The sequence below is a fragment of the Pinus tabuliformis genome, chromosome 6 (genome assembly GCF_031772625.1).
Source record: "Pinus tabuliformis cultivar Carrire ecotype Pingquan chromosome 6, CPIR1, whole genome shotgun sequence".
Classification (NCBI taxonomy): Eukaryota; Viridiplantae; Streptophyta; class Pinopsida; order Pinales; family Pinaceae; genus Pinus; species Pinus tabuliformis.
This window is the reverse complement of record NC_142292.1, coordinates 1,473,668,312-1,473,688,661: the sequence shown is the minus strand read 5'-3', so window position 1 is coordinate 1,473,688,661 and position 20,350 is coordinate 1,473,668,312.

Sequence of the window (20,350 nt, the reverse complement as noted above, 5' to 3'; positions counted from 1 at the left end):
ATAAGGTAAAATTGTAATGTATATGGTCATTAATTTCTACCAAATTATTATTATTATGTTGCTTAAGTTTTATAAAATAAAATGAAAATAATAATATATAGAGCCATTAATATTTAATATACCAAATTATTATCATTTTTTTTTAATTTAACGAAAAGAAATAAAAGATGAGTACTCTGTGGCTCGCTCTTATTTAAAATAATTATTTGGAAGAGACACGTTGATATAATCACATAAATTTATATTACAAAGTAAAATTAACTCCACTCTATGATAGCTATAATACATACCAAGTCAAACATAATGCCTCATAATGCATACTAAAACAACCATAATACTTCAACAATGTTTTTAAATCACTTGAACTTCTCTTCACTAATTGGTTTTGAAAATTACTTGTACCTCTCTTCACTAAGTGGTTTTGAAAGTATATTTGCATGTTCATTATCTATGGGATGAAAGTGTGTTCTACACTCTAGGTGTGACTTAAAAGAATATTTAAGTGGTGGGTGCTAAGACTAGGGAGGGTGTGGAGGATGTGTGAATGGTGGGAGTGGTAGGTGAATAGGGGATGGTGCAAAGAAATTCCAAGAATTCTTTATCATTTTTAGATGCAAAAGAGCTTGTTTTTTTGTTGAACAATTATATTGAAGTTCTTGAAGTGTATCATTTTTATTTCAAGCAATATGTTATGAATGGCTAAGGATAAAATATATTGCTGAGAAATGAGAAGGTATAAACTAAAGTTAGCATCAATTAATTACATTTTTGTTGCTTCAACTTAGTTACTCTTGAACTATTGAAAAATAAAATGCCTTGGGATTTAATGAATTGAAGCTTGAGGCCTTTTCTTGAAGCTAAATTGCTCCATTGTTGAATCAAGCCAAAAGAATCAAAATAGTTTAAAGATTTTTCCATTTAAAGGAGTTTACTTTACAATGAGAATGGTATGCAAATGGACCTAGAAAATCAAAATGGATTGATAATAGTTTTTTCTAATAATATGTATAGAAAATGTGATATAGATCCCTTTTGCTAAAATATTTTTTAGCATATTAGTTATCCTGACATTTTTTAGTGAACCATTTTACATAACTATTGGATCAATTGATTAGTGACAATTTCTAATGGGTAATAAGTGTCATTTTAATGGTTTTGGACCTTGTATAGTTGAATTCATGATTTTATCACAAGAATTTAGAAGGTACAATTGGAACTTGAAGTTTTTATTCACCCCTATGAAAAGGGGTATTTTATTGTTGAGTTCAATCTTATAGAAGATAAGGGTTTGAACTTCAATTCAAGTCCCTATTTTTAGGTTAGTTAGACAGCACTTTCTAATTCAAACTAATGGGTTGGCTCCAATATAAAACATCATTTTATTTACTATCAAACTTATTGATGCCATATAATATATATTTTTATGTGACATGAAATCAATTTATCTTAATGGATCTAGTTTGACCTTTATGACTAGATAAATTAGTGTTTTGGCATCCCAAAATTAATAATCATTTTCATCATTATTAGAATACATTTGAATCATGGTACCAAACCTCTATTTGTATACATTTTCTTTCTAAATTTCTACATGAAATATACATTACTTTCAACTAATCCCTATACACATTTCCATTTCCTATATTTAACATGAAATAATAACCTTTATTTCTATTATTTCTAGATCTCCTAGTTTTGCATAATCCAACAAAAGCCACTTAAATGGAGTTCACAAAAATCAACCTAATGGCAGAGAACTTCTAGAACACCAAATAATCTAAACTCATGCACTTTTATTCAAGACATACACAATGATTTCATGTTCATATAGAACATAGAGCCTTCATCTGTTTAAATAGTATGATTAACTTCTAATTCTATAACTTATAGATTTTCTTCTTTTGCATATTCCAATGAAAGGCACTAGAATATAATTCATGAAACTTAAGTATTACTGATGGAAAAGAATATCTTTCAAACCATATTTCATCTACTTCAAAGTGCTTCTTTTTCCTAGGAAAGCCTCATGGAATCCCCCACTTTTCCTTAAAATATCTTGACGAAAAGTGCCTCAATTACCAGTTACAATAGTAGCTAATAACTCATTAAAGCTTAACCTTAAACTAAAGTAAATCAAGAATTCCATAATGAGCCAAACCTTGAAATAAACTATTTAAATCTAATTCATTAGGCTATCTACTTTCATAAACAAAGTATTATAAACTTCCCTAATGTATTTCTTAATTGCTTGAAGATATATTCAATAATTAATAAAATGTAACCAAATTACTAACTTCACTTAAATGATACACTCATATAAAATTCATATATAAATTTCAAAAACTAAAAACATTAATATAAAAAATATATAAATCATAATATTACTATCTCCAATTATTAAGTTAACATTAGAAATAAATATAGTTGAAATATACAATTATCTTATTTCTAAATACATTCTCAATATTTTCAATTACACATCAATCACTATCTAAATTATATGATAAGCAAAAAAAAGCCATATGCTTAAGGTTGTAGAATCTCTTTTTGAGAAAAGAATATTAGAAATGTCCCATATACCATACCCCTTATATTTAAAAACAATTAACATTAACTATTTCTAATCATAAATATAGTTGAAATATACAATTATCTTATTTCTAAATACATTATCAATATTTTCAATTACACATCAATCACTATCTAAATTATATGATAAGCAAAAAAAAGCTATATGCTTAATGTTGTAGAATCTCTTTTTGAGAAAATAATATTAGAAATGTCCCATATACCATACCCCTTATATTTAAAAACAATTAAATATTTGATTGATGTGATGATTAATGTTTTTGAAATGCATGAATTTAACTTCGTAATAAATTTTATAATAATAATAAATATGTAAAAATAAATTAGTTATGTTCTTTTTCATTAAAAAAATCAATATTTTCAATGTAAATTGTAGAAAATCCTATAGATTCATAAGCTAATGCAATTTGCTAAAGCAAGAGACAAGAATCTACTTCTACTCTTTACAGCAGAAGCACATAAATATCGATAAAAACAATAATTGACAAGAGGAAGGACATCAATGGCACATAACACAATAAATATCTAGGGAAAGCCACAGCTCAAAACCCCACTACTCTATTGTATTAATCCGGAAAATCAAGATGAAATTACAATGTTTGTTCTCTCAAGAAAATTTCCAACACCCATCAAATTCAATCTCCAACTCATAAGCAAGGTCAAGGCCAAATCTTAGCCTCTTCATAGGCTCTCCAAGTCTCTATTCCAATGCACAATTACTATGGAGGATAGTTTGTATTTAAACGGAAATAAAGCCTCTAAAAACTATTCAATCCCTTAAGGATCAGTTCTTGAATGCATCCACTATTAGTGCAACTCAAAAAAATCTAAAACAAATAGTACATTGTCCCTACACTCTAGTCTCAACTTCGTTTTTCTCATAATCGACATGCATGAGTTTCCAAGGAGGGAATATTCAGTTAACTGGAGCAGCACTAGTTGAGTGCACTAATGCATCAACTTACTGTTAACTCACTATTAGTTCCTCAAACAGTTTGGAACTAATTTCACTGGACTTAACTCAATAAACTAATTTAACTAATTACCAGTCATAATTAACTCATCCTGGACCCCTATAATATAGGGAGAACATATACATGACTTCAGAAAGACTTCCAACTTGAAATTCCTAAGTTAACTAAGTCAACACACTTTAGTTAACTATTACAAGTTGCTATGAGAATAAAATTTGATTTTAATTCTCAGTTTAATTCAAGGAGAAATTAAACTGGAATTTCTGGATTCTATTTTTATCATTTTGTGTTGCTATTTTCAACACTCCCTCTCAACAAGAAAGGAATTCAACTCGATCCCGATCCTAGACCTTTGGAACGTTATGCATGCAACACTTCTCTCTAGTGTTTTTGCTCTAGCAGCTCCAGAAACAAAAAAAAAAAAAAAAAATCCAACATGAATCAGAATGATGCCTCTGTCATCAAAGTCTCTAACTACTATTTCCTTCGTTGACTAAAAACTCTGCGCTTATGTTGACTTTGCCTTTCTACACTTGTTTTCAACCCTCTCTATGCTTCTTCAGTATCTAATTGCTCTAGCTTTTGTCACTTTGATCTCTGACTGCATCAATCCCATTGTGTTAGGCCCCTATACTACTAATGTAACCCCTTATTGTTATTAGTAGAACCCACTTATTATACTGATGTACCCATGTAGTACCCATATTGTTACTATTGTGCCCAATAGAAGCCCACTATTGTTATTATTGTGCCCTTACATTATTATTGTTATGTCGGCTCTGATTATGTTATGACCCCTTAGACTCCTATATATAGAAAGGAGGTCTTTTCATTTGTATCATCCAAGAATTGTTCATTTGCGTAATGTAAAGGAGGTTGCCCCCTCGAAGAGGCTAAATTATAAGGCGTTGATATCTCTTTTCTATCTTTTTTTGAGCTGGTTTCATAACATTTGGTATCAGAGCTTTGGATTCTATGGTTTTGCTACTCCAAATAGGTCATCGTGGCATTTTCGCTATAACTTTTTTTTCTGCGATGTTTCAGAAGCTAAAAAAAAACCCATTTGAGAAGAAATCGCGCTGAATCTCGGTTCCGAATTTCATTGTTTTTCGCACTATATTTGTGGAGATATGATCTAAGGAAGTTAGTCTTTTTGCAAACTCCTGAATTACATTCCAAACAGGTGACCTGGGGAAAATCATCATAACTTTCTCTCTAAGCATCAGATTGAAATTTCGTAAGAATGTACAGAAAGAGGACAGACTGTAATTTCTTGTATATATTTTTTAGATCCAAAGGTCGAAACAGTGACTCGTGGCACGTTGTACAAGTTTGATCTACTGAACTAGTTTATAATCAGGTCATCTTGGGAGATTGTGCATAACTCTTCTTTGGAGAATCCAATTTGGATCAGACTGGTGGCATTGGAAAGAGGACATAGAGAGCTACTACAGGTCGTAATTTCAGAACTTAAATATCTGAAAGTACAGAGTTACATTCGTTTCAAGATCTAGCTCCTAAAATCAAGAAAAAGCAAGATGAGGAAGTTTGATGGCAATGATCCGGTAAATTGGATACTTCAGATGGAGCAATATTTTGATCTACATGGTGTACCACTATTACAAAAGGTATGTATTGCATCTTCATATTTAGAACCGGATCAATTTTTATGGCATGAAGGGTTTTGTTCTCGTAAACAACTTGTTACATGGTCAATTTTCATGGAGGAAATGGTAGCACATTATGAGGATACAAAGAGAAACACCTTCTTTAGAGAAACACCACAACAATTGGAAATGGTCAAAGGGTTTTGTGACATAGTGGAAAGCAAACTTATGGAAACCAAGAAGCATACCCCTCACAACTATAAAGATGGAAGTGTTGTTTCTCCTATCCTTCCACAACCTACAAGGGTTACACCACAACAATTGGAAGAAAAAAGAGAAAAAGGGGTTTGTTACAATTGTGATAGCAAATGCACTAAAGGTCATAAGTGTGTTGAGAAGAAATTATTTTATATAGAATATGAAGAGGAGGAAGAAAGGGATCAAGAAACATTAAAAGAAGAGGATATACGCCAGGACCCCACCCCATAGAAAGAAGAAATGAATCAGACCATATCTTGTAAAGCATTGGCAAGAATTACCACTCCTCAAACTCTCAAGATAGAAGGACATATCAAGAAGAAAAAGGTGCAAGAAGTGAAAGATCACATCAAGAAAGAATAAATAAATCCAACCATATCTTGTAATTCATTGGTCGAAATTACCACTCCTCAAACTATCAAGATAGAAGGACACATCAAGCAGAAAAATGTTCAAGAAGTCAAAGATCACATCGAGCATCAAGAAATGAATCTGACCATATCTTGTAAAGGATTGGAAGAAATTGTCACTCCTCAAACTCTAGAGATAGAAGGACATATCAAGAAGAAAAAGGTTCAAGCAATGAAAGATCACATCGAGCATCAACAACAAGTTCTCCAACTTTTAAAGGATAACTCCACTTCGGTGCAAAATCAAACGAAACAACAGGTAGATCAACATCGTAGTGAAAAATGTTTTGATGTAGGTGATTGGGTATTTTTACTGCTACATCTCAAGCAAGTTATTTATGAGAAGGAAATGTTGGCAATACTACATGCACTTAAAAGATGGCGACCTTACGGAATGGGAAGACTCTTCAAGGATGAGGATGTGGAAGCATTGTTTTGTATTATTTCTATTATCCAACCAGATTGGATAAACGAAGCAAGGGATGAATGGAAGAAGGACGAAGAAGTATGGCCACTTATTCAAAAGTTGCAAAAGATCCCAATTCAAACAATATTGGCAGAAATTGAAGAGGAAGAAAAAATCATATTGGAACCTGGAGCAGTCATAGAAACAAGAACCCGACAGCTACGAAATCGATCAATTTCAGAGTATCTCATCAAGTGGAAGAACTTACCCACTGATATTCCACATGAAAGGACAAGAATTTTATACAGAAACATCAAGAACTACTCAAGTGTTGAGGAAAACGCTTTTTGAAGGAGAGGGGCATGTTAGGCCCCTATACTACTGGTGTAACCCCTTATTGTTATTAGTACAATCCACTTATTATATTGATGTACCCATGTAGTGCCCATATTGTTACTATTGTGCCCCATAGAAGCCCACTATTGTTATTATTGTGCCCTTACATTATTATTGTTATGTCGTCTCTGATTATGTTATGACCCCTTAGACTCCTATATATAGAAAGGAGGTCTTTTCATTTGTATAATCCAAGAATTGTTCATTTGTGTAATGTAAAGGAGGTTGCCCCCTCGAAAAGGCTAAATTCTTAGGCGTTGATCTCTCTTTTCTATCTTTTTGTGAGCTGGTTTCATAACACACTGATTCCTCCCGCTAATATGTACTTTGGGCTCCCGTAGCAAGTACGATCCATCAGATAAAACCACTCAATGGACCCTGCCCAATTCCAGCCCTCTTAGGACTATCACTTCAAATTTACCCACCTCACACCTGAAGGTATGATTGCATGTGATCTCTTTGCACACTTAGCTCGAAATGTCCCCCTACTAGAGGTCTCTACATGACTAGATGCCTCCACTAGGTCTCCTCTCAGCTTCTCCAATTTTGGCTACTCCACAATTGTCTGAGACTACTTGAGTGGATCTCTCCACTCAGTCTCCTCTCAACTTCCTGAAGCTGCTTCTGAGGCTTCTTCTAGAGCTGCATGTTGAGAGGTAATTTACTCTCCCTCTCAACCACCAAGTCTCTAACCTTTGCCTTGCTCCTCAAGGCTTTGCATGCATCTTGAAACTCAAGAGCATACAGGTTCTTGACTCGTGCACCGATCTGTTTCACCTGTCCTGTGGTGATGTGTCTAAAAGGTAACTATACCAATCTCGATAGCTCTATACCTCTCGTCATCTCCAAACTGTATGCTCTACTTGAGGTCTTTCTCCTCAAAATCACTAAAGAGATCTCTATTCCCCGTCATATTGAATGAGGCACCGTTGTCAAGATACCACACGCCTCCCATGGCAGTGTCGGTCATGCATGCAATGACAGTGAAATCAAGTTCGAATTGTGAAGTTAGAGCCTCCCCTGTTGCCACTAATGTCGGCTCCTCCTTGCTTGCTTTCTTCTGTGGGTAGTTCTTGGCATAGTGCATGTGCTCGTGACAGTGAAAACACTTGACTTTCGTCAAGTCCATCTTCTTTCCACCCTCCTCGCCTTGGGAATTCTTTCCCTTGGCCCACTTTTCCTTACTTGCTAAGGTACAATCCTCTTCCACTTCCTCTAAACAGGTCCCATCTCTAGTGTTCCTCCTGATCTCCTCTTGCATCAAATCCGACCACAGTCGTTCCTAATCTGGCTACTTCTCCCGACCATTAACAGAGTCTTGATAACTATGCCAACTCTTTGGGAGTCCAAGAAGGGCAAGGCTCACCATATCCTCCTCTATCCCACCATCCTGGAATTGTCTAGAAAAAGAATTGATTTTAAATCAATGATATCTCCCTCATCCGAACTCCTATTTGGCTTATGTTTTTTTTTTTTAATTTTGGTATTTGTTCGTAAGGAATCTAGATCTGCTATTTATTGTAGAAATTTTGAATAATTTAACACATACTCAACAGAGATTATCCTAATCATGTACTATTGCGGAATACATACACAATACATAAGCTCCTCTACGTTGATCATCAATATAGCAGCATCAATAACAATAAAACATCAAGAGCTTTCACACATTAACACAGTATGTAACCCGGGGAAAGCATCTCGCTAAAAACCCCACACTATTTGTATATTAATGATTGAGACCATGTAACATTACAAAGTACAATGCTTATCACAAGAAATCCAGTACCAGCTCCACCTGTTACACACAATACAGCTCAAATCTGATCTCCAAATCTATTCCACTACTTGCCTGCCTCCACTGCTCAATACCTGCTCAAGAATTGATGAGAATGGTTTACCAAACTCGTATTTCACCTGCAAAGAATCACTCACACTGTGTTGGACGTGAGCACAGGCTATAATTCTTGGTATTGGCCAATTCATTGGCATACTCAATCCCTCTGATTGTGCAAATCGTCATGCACAACTATAGTCACAACTGATAGCAATCTGATCCTCTAACACCTGTCCCTGCTGAACTGAACATGCACTGACATGCAACTGAGTTAACTGATGTATTCTATAGTTGCATTATGAGTTAATAACTTGTGAATTAATTAATAACTAATTCACCCAACTCATCTCTAGTCTATTTTCCAGTTAGACTAAATACAACCAGTTTAACAAAGCTAAACTGAACACAACTCCATCAACTGCACCTCCAGTCCACTAAACTCAACTCACTTGAGTTCTAACTGAAGTCCTGCATGCAAATATTAGTCATCCCATAGGTAACCACGTATTTCCTTCTGGGATCTGCATGTACCACATCCGTAGCTCATCCTGAAGTGCTCCAAGAGAATAAGATCAAGTTTATAGTCCAAATATTATTATGAGACAATAATATTTGACTTTTTTATTTTTGACAGCCAGTCTAGAAATAGACTTTGATCACTCATACTGTGATCATCCACACTGGGATCAAAAAATAGAACTTGCGCCATAATTTGCCTGCGAGCCCACTTAGTGAAGGCGATTCTTTTCACTAAGCTCCATCATCTTGTTGCAATCTCAACACTCCCTCTCGACAAGATATGGATTATCAGCAACCCATATCCTACCTCGGTGGTACTCGAATTTGCTCTTGGTGAGAGCCTTCGTCATAATATCAGCATCCTGATCCTCCGTTGGAATGTATGAGAGCAACATGATCCTCCGCTGCACACAATCTCTGATATGATGGTACCTGATGTCCTTGCTGCCATATACTCGACCTCTTGAGCTCCCTGCCCAATCTGCATCCTCTTGTCTGTACCAAGATCCATATCCCGATGTGCCTCTCAAGTAGCGCAATACATGCTTGCCCGCCTTCCAGAAGAGCTTGGTAGGCTTAACCATAGCTTGTGAAAGCTGGTTAACTGCATAGCATATATCGGGTCGTGTATTAACCAAATACATCAGCGACCCCACCAACTGTCGATAAACAGTGGCATCCACTTCTTCTCCCGAAGTGGCATCCTCCTTCCTCCAACCTCCAGGAAGATGAGTATCAACAGGCTTGCAGCCATGCATGTTGAACTTCTCCAGTATCTCCCGAGCATACTTGCCCTGAGAAACAAACAGCCCACCACTGCGCTGCCATATTTCCAATCCTAGGAAATAGTGAAGGAGGCCCAAATCCTTCATCTCAAACTCTGTAGCAAGATCCTTCTTGCATGACAGTATCAACAGCTCATCATCCGTTAGAATCAAATCATCAACATACAGTACAATGATAAGCAACGTACCCTCCACCACAATCTAGTATAGGTTAGGATCCGCCTCGCTCTTGGAGAATCCAAGTCCTGTGAAATAGCTGTCTATCCATGTGTACCAAGCACGTGGTGCTTGCTTCAACCCATACAGCGCTCTCTTGAGCCTGCACACATGCGACTCGCTGCTGAAGACCTCAAAGCCTTTGGGCTGCTCAATGTACACCTCCTCCTCAATGACTCCATTGAGGAACGCAGTCTTCACATCCATCTGATGAATGTGTCATCCCATCTGCGCTGAGAGAGCAAGAATCGTCCGTATGGAAGAATACCTTGCGACAGGTGCAAAGGTCTCCTCATAATCGATCCCCTCTATCTGTGAAAAGCCTCGGGCAACAAATCTTGCCTTGTACTTCTCTACACTCCCATCAGCTGCCTGCTTAACTTTGTAGATCCATCTCGAACCCACCAATGATTTCTCTTCCGGTCTAGGAACAATCTCCCATGCACTGTTTCTGACAATAGAATCATACTCTTCCACCATGGCGTCTACCCATGCGGGATCCTCCACAGCTTCCTCGAAAGAGGATGGCTCAGTCACAACACACTTGCTCATAAGAGCCATGTATCCAGTGTACCGATCAGGTGACTGTCTCTGCCTGCCTTGGGCTGTAGGTGGTCCTACAACTTTCTCTGCATCTTGAGCCAGTCGCTCAGCTTCTGTCAAGCGCTTTCGCCCTCTGATGGTTGGCGCTGTATGAGTGGTCTCTTCCACTCCATGAACCTTGTCCTGTGGCTGATCCACATCCTGAAGCTCATCGTTAGGAACTAATAGCTCCTCATCTGCATGCAAGTGTAGCTCCCTCTCAAGCGAACACTTCATGGCTTTCTCCTCCTGAAATTTTATATCCCGTCGCACGACAGTTTTACCACTGTCTAGCAAATACACACGATAGTTGTGGGGCGTATTAGTGTACCCCACAAATATCCCAACCTCTGCGGTCGGCTCCAACTTCTTCCTGGCATCCTTCGTCACATGCATGTAAATGTTAGCACCAAAAATTCTCAAATGAGAAAGATCAGGCTTCTTACCAGAATAAGCCTCCTCAGGTGTACTCATGCCAAGTATCATATGAAGACAACGGTTCTGCACATAAACTGTTGTGTTGCATGCTTCCGCCCACAAGTGAAGGGGTAGGCCCTGATCATGCAACATTGCCCGTGCAGCACCCACAATCGTTTTGTTCTTTCGCTCAGCTACCCCGTTCTGTTGTGGGTTATGGGGAGCTATGAGCTCTCTTCAAATCCCTTCTGCCTTACAGAAATCCTTGAACTCGTCCGAGATGTATTCACCACCATTATCGCTCCTAAGAGCCTTCATCTTCTTCCCCGACTCCTTCTCGACTAGTGCTTTGAATTCACAGAACTTTGAATATGTCTCGCTCTTCTTCTGCATGAAGAAGATCCAGCACTTACGAGAGAAATCATCAACAAAAATCACATAATACCTGTGTTTTGCTGTCGAAGCAGCTGAAAAAGGTCCACACACATCTGTGTGAATTCTCTCAAGGATCGTCGTGGCACGACTATCCTTCTCGTGAAAGGTGGCTTTCACAAACTTCCCCAAAGTACACCCCTTGCACTGATTTGAATGTGCAAGTGTGCCTTTAGGAAGCCCTGTAGTGATCAGCTGCAGTATCTTCAAGGCTCCATGGTGAAGGTGACCCAATCTCCTGTGCCACAACTCGCCATCATCCCGGCTCACCAATCCTTCTGCCTTGCCCACCATTGCTGCGCATCCATCTACATGCAACTGATAAAGGTTCCTCACTTGAACCCCTATCTTCCGGGTCTCACCAGTTGTCTTGCTACGCAGGAAAGCCTTTCCTTCGCTGAAAACAACATCATACCCCTTGTCTTCTAACATCGCCACTGAGATAGGATTCTTCTTCAATCCTGGAACATGCATGAATTCCTTCAATATGAAAGGTTTACCAGACTCCCTCTCAAAGGAAATGGTATCGATACCGGTCCCACTGTATCTACCATCATCGTCCATCTCGATGTGCACTCCAAAATCTTTGTCCTCCAGATCAGAGAACAAATCTCTATCTCCCGTCATGTGAAAAGACGCACCACTGTCCAAGAACCACACCGATCCCATCACACTTGAAACCAAGCACGCGATCAATGAAAAATCAAGCTCAAACTGTGAGGCTAGAGCCTCTCCTACTGAAGATCCAGCAGCCTGCTTGTTCTTCTTCTTCTACGGACAATTAGTGGCATAGTGTCCGTGCTGGTGACAGTGAAAACACTTCACCTTGGACATATCCTGCTTATTGCCTTTCGCACCAGACTGAGAAGCTTTCTTGCTCTTCCCTTTCTTTGCTTTGGCAGCCAAAGCGCAATTCTCTTCATCAGATACCTTTGATGAAGATCCATTCTCACCTTTATTGTTTCTGAGTTTATCCTTGAGCGCCAGGTCGCTCTTGCTTTGGAATAACATTTGCAATCCGTTGAAAGACATTTCAACAACACTACTGCAAATTCGATTTCCACCAGCTCCCAATTCAACCACTTTCGATCTAAAATTCGTGAGAACACAATATTTCTCGTACAGAGATTGACTGTATGGGAATTCACCGGATATCTCACCTTCCAAAGGAAGGATGAATCTAGAGGCTACCTGGCCCGATTACAGACTCTGTCTGAAGAAATAGAATGTAAACACTTCCTGAATAGTAGATCTAATGATCAACAGCTCCGATACCATATAGAAATTTTTAATAATTTAACACATATTCAATAGAGATTATCCTGATCATGTACTATTGCGGAATACATACACAATACCTAAGCTCCTCTACGTTGATCATCAATATAGTAGCATCAATAACAATAAAACATCAAGAGCATTCACACATTAACACAGTATGTAACCCACGGAAAGCATCTCGCTAAAAACCCCACACTATCTGTATATTAATGATTGAGACCATGTAACATACAAAGTACAATGCTTATCACAAGCAATCCAGTACCAGCTCCACCTGTTACACACAATACAGCTCAGATCTGATCTCCAAATCTATTCCACTACTTGCCTGCCTCCACTACTCAATACCTGCTCAAGAATTGATGAGAATGGTTTACCAAACTCGTATTTCACCTGCAAAGAATCACTCACACTGTGTTGGACGTGAGCATAGGCTACAATTCTTGGTATTGGCCAATTCATTGGCATACTCAATCCCTCTGATTGTGAAAATCATCATGCACAGCTATAGTCACAACTGATAGCAATCTGATCCTCTAACACCTGTCCCTGCTGAACTGAACATGCACTGACATGCAACTGAGTTAACTGATGTATTCTATAGTTGCATTATGAGTTAATAACTTGTGAATTAATTAATAACTAATTCACCCAATTCATCTCTAGTCTATTTGCCAGTTAGACTAAATACAACCAGTTTAACAAAGCTAAACTGAACACAACTCCATCAACTGCACCTCCAGTCCACTAAACTCAACTCACTTGAGTTCTAACTGAAGTCCTGCATGCAAATATTAGTCATCCCATAGGTAACCACGTATTTCCTTTTGGGATCTTCATGTACCACATCCGTAGCTCATCCTGAAGTGCTCCAAGAGAATAAGATCAAGTTTATAGTCCAAATATTATTATGAGACAATAATATTTGACTTTTCTATTTTTGACAGCCAGTCTAGAAATAGACTTTGATCACTCATACTGTGATCATCCATACTAGGATCAAAAAATAGAACTTGCGCCATAATTTGCCTGCGGGCCCACTTAGTGAAGGCGACTCTTTTCACTAAGCTCCATCATCTTGTTGCAATCTCAACATTTATTTCTGAAAATTTTTCACAAAAATTTTCAGATTTTCTCTGCAAACGCGTGGCCCAAAAAATAATCCAACTCTGATACCATGTAGAAAATCTTGTAGATTCACAAGCTAATGCAATTTTCTAAAGCAAGAGACAAGAATTTACTTCTACTCTTTACAGCAGAAGCACATAAAGATCGAGAAAAACAATAATTGACAAGAGGAAAAACGTCAATGGCACATAACACAATAAATATCCGGAGAAAGCCATAACTCAAAACCCCACTACTCTATTGTATTAATCCAAAAAATCAAGATGAAATTACAATGCCTGATCTCTCAAGAACAATCCCATCACTCAGCAAATTCAATCTCAAATTCAATCACCAACTCATAAGCAAGCTCAAGGTCAAATCTTAGCCTCTTAACAAGCTCTCCAAGTCTCTATTCCAATGGACAATTCCTATAGACGATGGCTTGTATTTAAAGGGAACTAAAGCCTCTAAAAACTGCGCAATCCCTTAAGGATTTGTTCCTAATGCATGATCTGTATTTAAACAGGAACGCAACAAATTACAGACATAACCAAAAACACAGAGATGCAATGGAAATAATACTTCATTTGATTAATGTAAAACACTGAAATATGCTTACAAACAGAGATGGAAATAAACCAGCTAGGGCGATGGTAGCTTATCTCTGAGAAGAGATGTGGCAGCTACATGCCTCTGAACTATCTTACAGTGAGGCTCAAGGACCTTTTTATTATTGAACAATAAGGTAAAACCGTAAACAACCAAAACCCTAACCCGAGGAGATGTAACACCAAGAGTTTATGGGCCCCGTTGGGGTGAGTTGGACAGCGAACTTCTCGGGGTCGTGACTTGGTCATATTATCTCCGTTTGACGCGCATGATAACCCGTTGGAAAGATCTCTCCGAGGACTACGATGGAAAAGATGATTTTAGACAAATAATCACTGGTAGTAGATTTCCAAAAAAACGTCGTTTAGGGCCTCAAAACCTCAAAATTGCTCCGAAAGTTTAGGACCCGAAAAACTGCTAAAAATAGTAAATTGTGCTACAATTAAGGAAACTAAAAAACTGAAAGAAGAAATGGTGAAGGTCCAAGTGGAATTGGCGGGTGGCCACCAATATCCACCTAGATCAATGCATGCACTATCAATGCAACTCAGAAAAATCTAAAACAAATAGTACATTGTCCCTGCACTCTAGTCTCAACTGGGTCTTTCTCATAATCGACATGCATGAGTTTCTAATGAAGGAATATACAGTTAATTGGAGTAGCACTAGTTGATTGCACTAATGCATCAACTGATTGTTAACTCATTATTAGTTCCTCAAACAGTTTGGAACTAATTTAACTGGACTTAACTCAATAAACTGAGTTAACTAATTAGCACTCATACTTAACTCATCCTCGACCCCTATAATATAGGGAGAACATATACATGACTTCATAAAGACTTGTAACTCGAAATTCCTAAGTTAACTAAGTCAACTCACTCTAGTTAACTCATACAAGTTATTATGACAATAAAATTCGATTTTAATTCAGAGTTAATTCAAGAACAAATTAAACTGAAATTTCTAGATTCTATTTTTATCATTTCTTGTTACTATTTTCAACTTAAATAAATACATGAATATTATATATATTATATTTAAATATTCTTTTATATTTTTATAAATATATAAATTTTGAAAATAAATAATTCTTTTAAAAAAATTATGATTTAAATTCTTATAAACGTAAGTTTTAATATATATAATATATTATTAACTCTAAATATTTTAATTTCCTCCAAGTAAGATTGGATACCAACCCTAAATCCCCCTCCTAGTCATTTAGCCCAATATATTACGTGTGCATCATATCCGACTCAATGTGAACCATCAAAATTTTCCTTTATGCAAAATTTATATCCATTTTAACATAAAAATTCCCATGTGACCAAGGAAATAATGCTCCCAAAAATACTATTTAACATGCACATCAGACTATTTAATAATTATGGATTATGATAAATAATACTAATAATAATGAGGTTATAAAGAGAAACTTTCTTTAGAAGTAAAAAAAAACTAGATAATTATGATTAACTTAGGTAATCATGATTAAGATTACTAGACAGCGATGACTAAATAATTGTGTTGTCAATATAATTTTTTTAATTTTATTATATTATTAAAGATGATTAAATAATTATGCTACTAATATAATTTCTAAGATTTTTTATATTATTAATAAGGGCTACATAATAGTTAGTACTTGTCATTTATTTTAAATATAGTTTAATAAACAAAAAAACATAAAGATAAAGATTTCATCACAAAAATTAAACAACTTATAAAATATTGTATTATTGAATAGCATCACCAAAAATTAAGAAATGTGATTAACTAATATTGTTTATATTAACATACATATATCTAAATGTGTGTTTTATTTTTATTAATATATATAATTGTTTATAATTAAATTTATTAAAACATATTTTTAATATAATAATAATTCACTATAAATTGAAAATATTGTGAAAAATTTATAATTCATGAAAATGGAAATAATAAAAGAAATCAAAAAGTTAAATAAAATGGAAATAAAACAAAAAACAAAAAACTAGTAACTAATAGAAATGGAAATTACTAAAGAACTCATAATACTACCTCAACCAAACACCTTACAAATAAATAAATTTAAATAATAATAAAAATAAATTCCTAATGTTAAACTATAAATAAACATCAAACATCATAAATTTTTTGTCAGAGACAAATTAATACCCAGTCAAAGGAAAAATTGAATGCCTTGTTACATTGTTAATATACATTTTTAAACTTTATTATTTTTTTAATAACACGTATATATTCATATATTTCTTTATTAAAATATATATGCTTATATATTTGAAAAAGTGAAGTCAACTCGATACACATTACTTATATATTTGAAGAGTGAAATCAAATCAATAATTTATAATTTATTTATTATTACATAACATATTAATTGTATTTTTTATATAATATAAGAAATATCAATATTTATTATGGGGAGAGGTAGTGTACAACCTAATATGATAAGTAACATATAATTGTTCGAAACCGGTCAGTGAGTCAATGATGCAACCAGAGTCGAAAGTGCATGTTCAATGGTATTTTGAACACATTACAATGGTTTCTCCTACATATCCAAAGTTAGCATTATAGATCTATAGAAAGAGACAAGATGAATTGCTTTGACATTCTCCCACTCTCTAGAAAAAAAAACAAAAAAGGATTCACCATTAAAAACATTCATGCATAAAGGTTTTTCTAGGTATGACCTCCAAGGTAGGAGGACTTGCCCATCCTTCCGGGATATACTTGCAAGAAAAGCGGTGGAAGAAGAAAAGAAAAAAGGGAAGAATTAACAATTGATACAAGTAAATTGGTAGCCAAAGGGAGAGGTTGAATTATTAGGTCCCAAAGGTTTTTTCACAGTTGTCTTTCCAAACCTAGAAGACAAATATCACATTTTCCAAAGAGGGCCTCACTTCCTTAATAATGCATGCCTCTATATAAGGCACACATAAGCTTGTTTTAACCCGGATAAGAAGGAATTTATAGCAGTTCCAATATCGATAAGATAATATTCCTTACCAATCAAATTTTGGTTATTGGAAATTTTTGAAGGAAAAGGTCAAGTCTTGGGTCGGTTTGTCAAGATTTTAGAGGTTACAAAATGGGGAAAGAACACATCCTATGCTAGGTTGTGTGCATGTATGAATATCTCACAACCACTACCAGATCCCATAGAATTGGATTATCATGGAGAGATCTGGAAACAACCTTTGGATTATGAGCATGTTCTATTCCGTTGTTGGTTTTGACATGAACATGGTCATCCCATTCAAGATTGTCCCTTGAAAAATAAGGAATAATATATAGGTTGCCTGACGCTTAACGATGATTTCACAAGGTTTCCTAATCATAGTTGCAATCAAAGGAATAGACCCATAGTAAATGCAAAGGGATTTGACACAAATAATTCCTTTTTTGTGCTCGAACCTTGGAGGAGGACTCCTAATATATTGAGGCTACCCAAATGGAAATTGTTCCATCAGAGCTCACCCTGAGGAAGATGGTTTTGAAACGTAAAATGGGGGATGACGAAAATATACAAGTTAATTTTGATCTCTCAGCTCTCCTGGGATTTGAGAAAGTTGTTCCTCTCCTAGAACACAATCTATCAGAATTGTCAGACAAAGAGAAAACCCTAGTCTCTATGGTAAATGGGTAGGACGTGAAGGACCTTGGTGAGCTGCCATCAGAGTAGAAAGAAAGGTATTCCAAAGCATATCTCCAATTGAAATACAATAAGAGTATCATACCAGGGGATCACATAGCTCAGGCCTTCCAAGCATTTAAAGATAAAGGTAAAGAAAACTTAGCAAAAGAACTAATTAAGGAGCCAAAGGAGAAGACAACAAAACCAAAGAGATAAGCAAGGCAACATATGGGTTCAAATTAGAGCACACACGATCAGAGAGTAGTCGACCCTGAAAAGGGCTTGCAACTCACCAATCCCACTTAAATGAAAATAATTTCTTGAAATATAATGGGTCTCAATAGCAAAGAAACAACGATATCTTAATATGGTTGGATGAATGAATCCACTTTGGACATTGTCTCTATCAGGATGAGCTCTTATGTTCTTTCAGTTTCATCGTTAGTAATTGTTTCTTATGTTCTCTTTCTTTTCTCCTACTTCTAGTATGTTATTTGCAACCAGTAGGCCATGTGTTTTCTATGATCATCTATGGTGTTTTGTAAGGTTGGAATACCACCTTGTTTAGTTGTTTGCAGATGGGTGGTGGTTTTGCTACACTGTCACTTTGGGTATCGACATGTTGGCTAGATTTACTATGTGCCCATAAGCACATCATACAATTTTATTTTTTGGAAATTGATAGAAATCACGTTCTCAATATTACAAAAAAAAAATATGACAATTGAAAATTATATTGTGAAATGTTATGCAATGTAATGTAATATAATGTTATGAGGAAGGAGCATAAGGTTGAATATTGTTGACTAAGGAAACTTTGTCTCTTGGTCTTGGAGTGGAAAATAGGTTAAGGGTCTTGGTCTTAGTATTCATCAATTGTAGTCTCTATAAGAAGAAGAATTTGTTTGGGTTTTTCTCTCAAGTGGGAGGCATTTTTGCCTTAGCTGATAGCCTATAGCATGTCTCTTCTCTCTTTAGTTTATGCTTTGGTAGTTCTTTGATTAAGAATAACACTATAATAACATAAGCAAAAGAATATCCTAATCTAAGAAGTAAAAAAAATTCACAAGCAGTTATCAATATAAGAGAAATCACTTAACCTCGATGCCTTATATTTCTCAACACTTTCATCACAGTGCCTTCCATTTTTTTCAAAACTTTTGATCTCTCTCATATTCCTCTTGACAATCCCACACATTTGACGTCAATCCCAGTTTAGTGATCCTTGGACTGGCCTAATTACCCTGTTTTAAAACAAATTTACCTATTTTCTCCTTGCAACCCAATTCCTACTCAGATTAATCCTCGTAATCTTCATTACTAAACACATCACTTCAACATATTAAGGACATTTAAATGTATATTCATATGGTCATAAATCTTCCACAGTTCTTCATTCTTGCATCTATCTTTTCCCCTATCTAAAATGGTCTAGAAAGAGGGTATCTGAAAAATATAATAACAGATAACCCTAGAACTTATGTATGTCAAAAAAAAATGAACAAATCCTATAAGACAGTGTGCTCAATAAAACCAACAAAATCTTTGAGGTCTCATTCACGTACCAAAGAACCCATATTTCCTACTCCTCCTACTCTTCAAGGAAGTTACCCTGTCAGTAATTTTCCTAATAGAAACCAAAAAAATGGAGACTTTATCCTTCAACTAAACCTGTGATCCTTTAACCACCCCAACAACAAAGAAAATAAAAGAGAAATACTACCATGGGGGGAGGGGAGGGAATTCTTACCTTTCAATTTGTAAGTTGTTTCCTTCCAACAGTAAGACTAGAACCCCACATCCATTGTTGCTCCATCTATGACATTATAACTTCAAATTATTCAAACAGGGTTGGTAACATTTTATATTTAACAATACGAGGAACCCACATTCGTGAACATATTTTATATCAAATTTTGATAAGAATTTAATAAAAATTCGAATAAAAAAAGTTTCAAAATGATTTAATTTTTATGAAATTGTATCTTAATTTTTTTTACTATTTCAAATGGTCAACAATTTAATATATTTGACAATTATAAAATGTCTAATTCTAGATTCTAATAATTGGAATTTTAATAAAATTCAATACAAGATTAAATATCAACACCCATCTAAATATGCCTTCATCTATCCTAATTTTCTCACGCTGACATGGTTTTACCTAATTGCCAGATAAAATTTTGCTACATTATGGCAGCTCATATCATTCATCTACAAGACTGGGTTTTTCCTTAATTTCTAGCAAGTGTTGATATAACTTTGGCTCTCTTCAC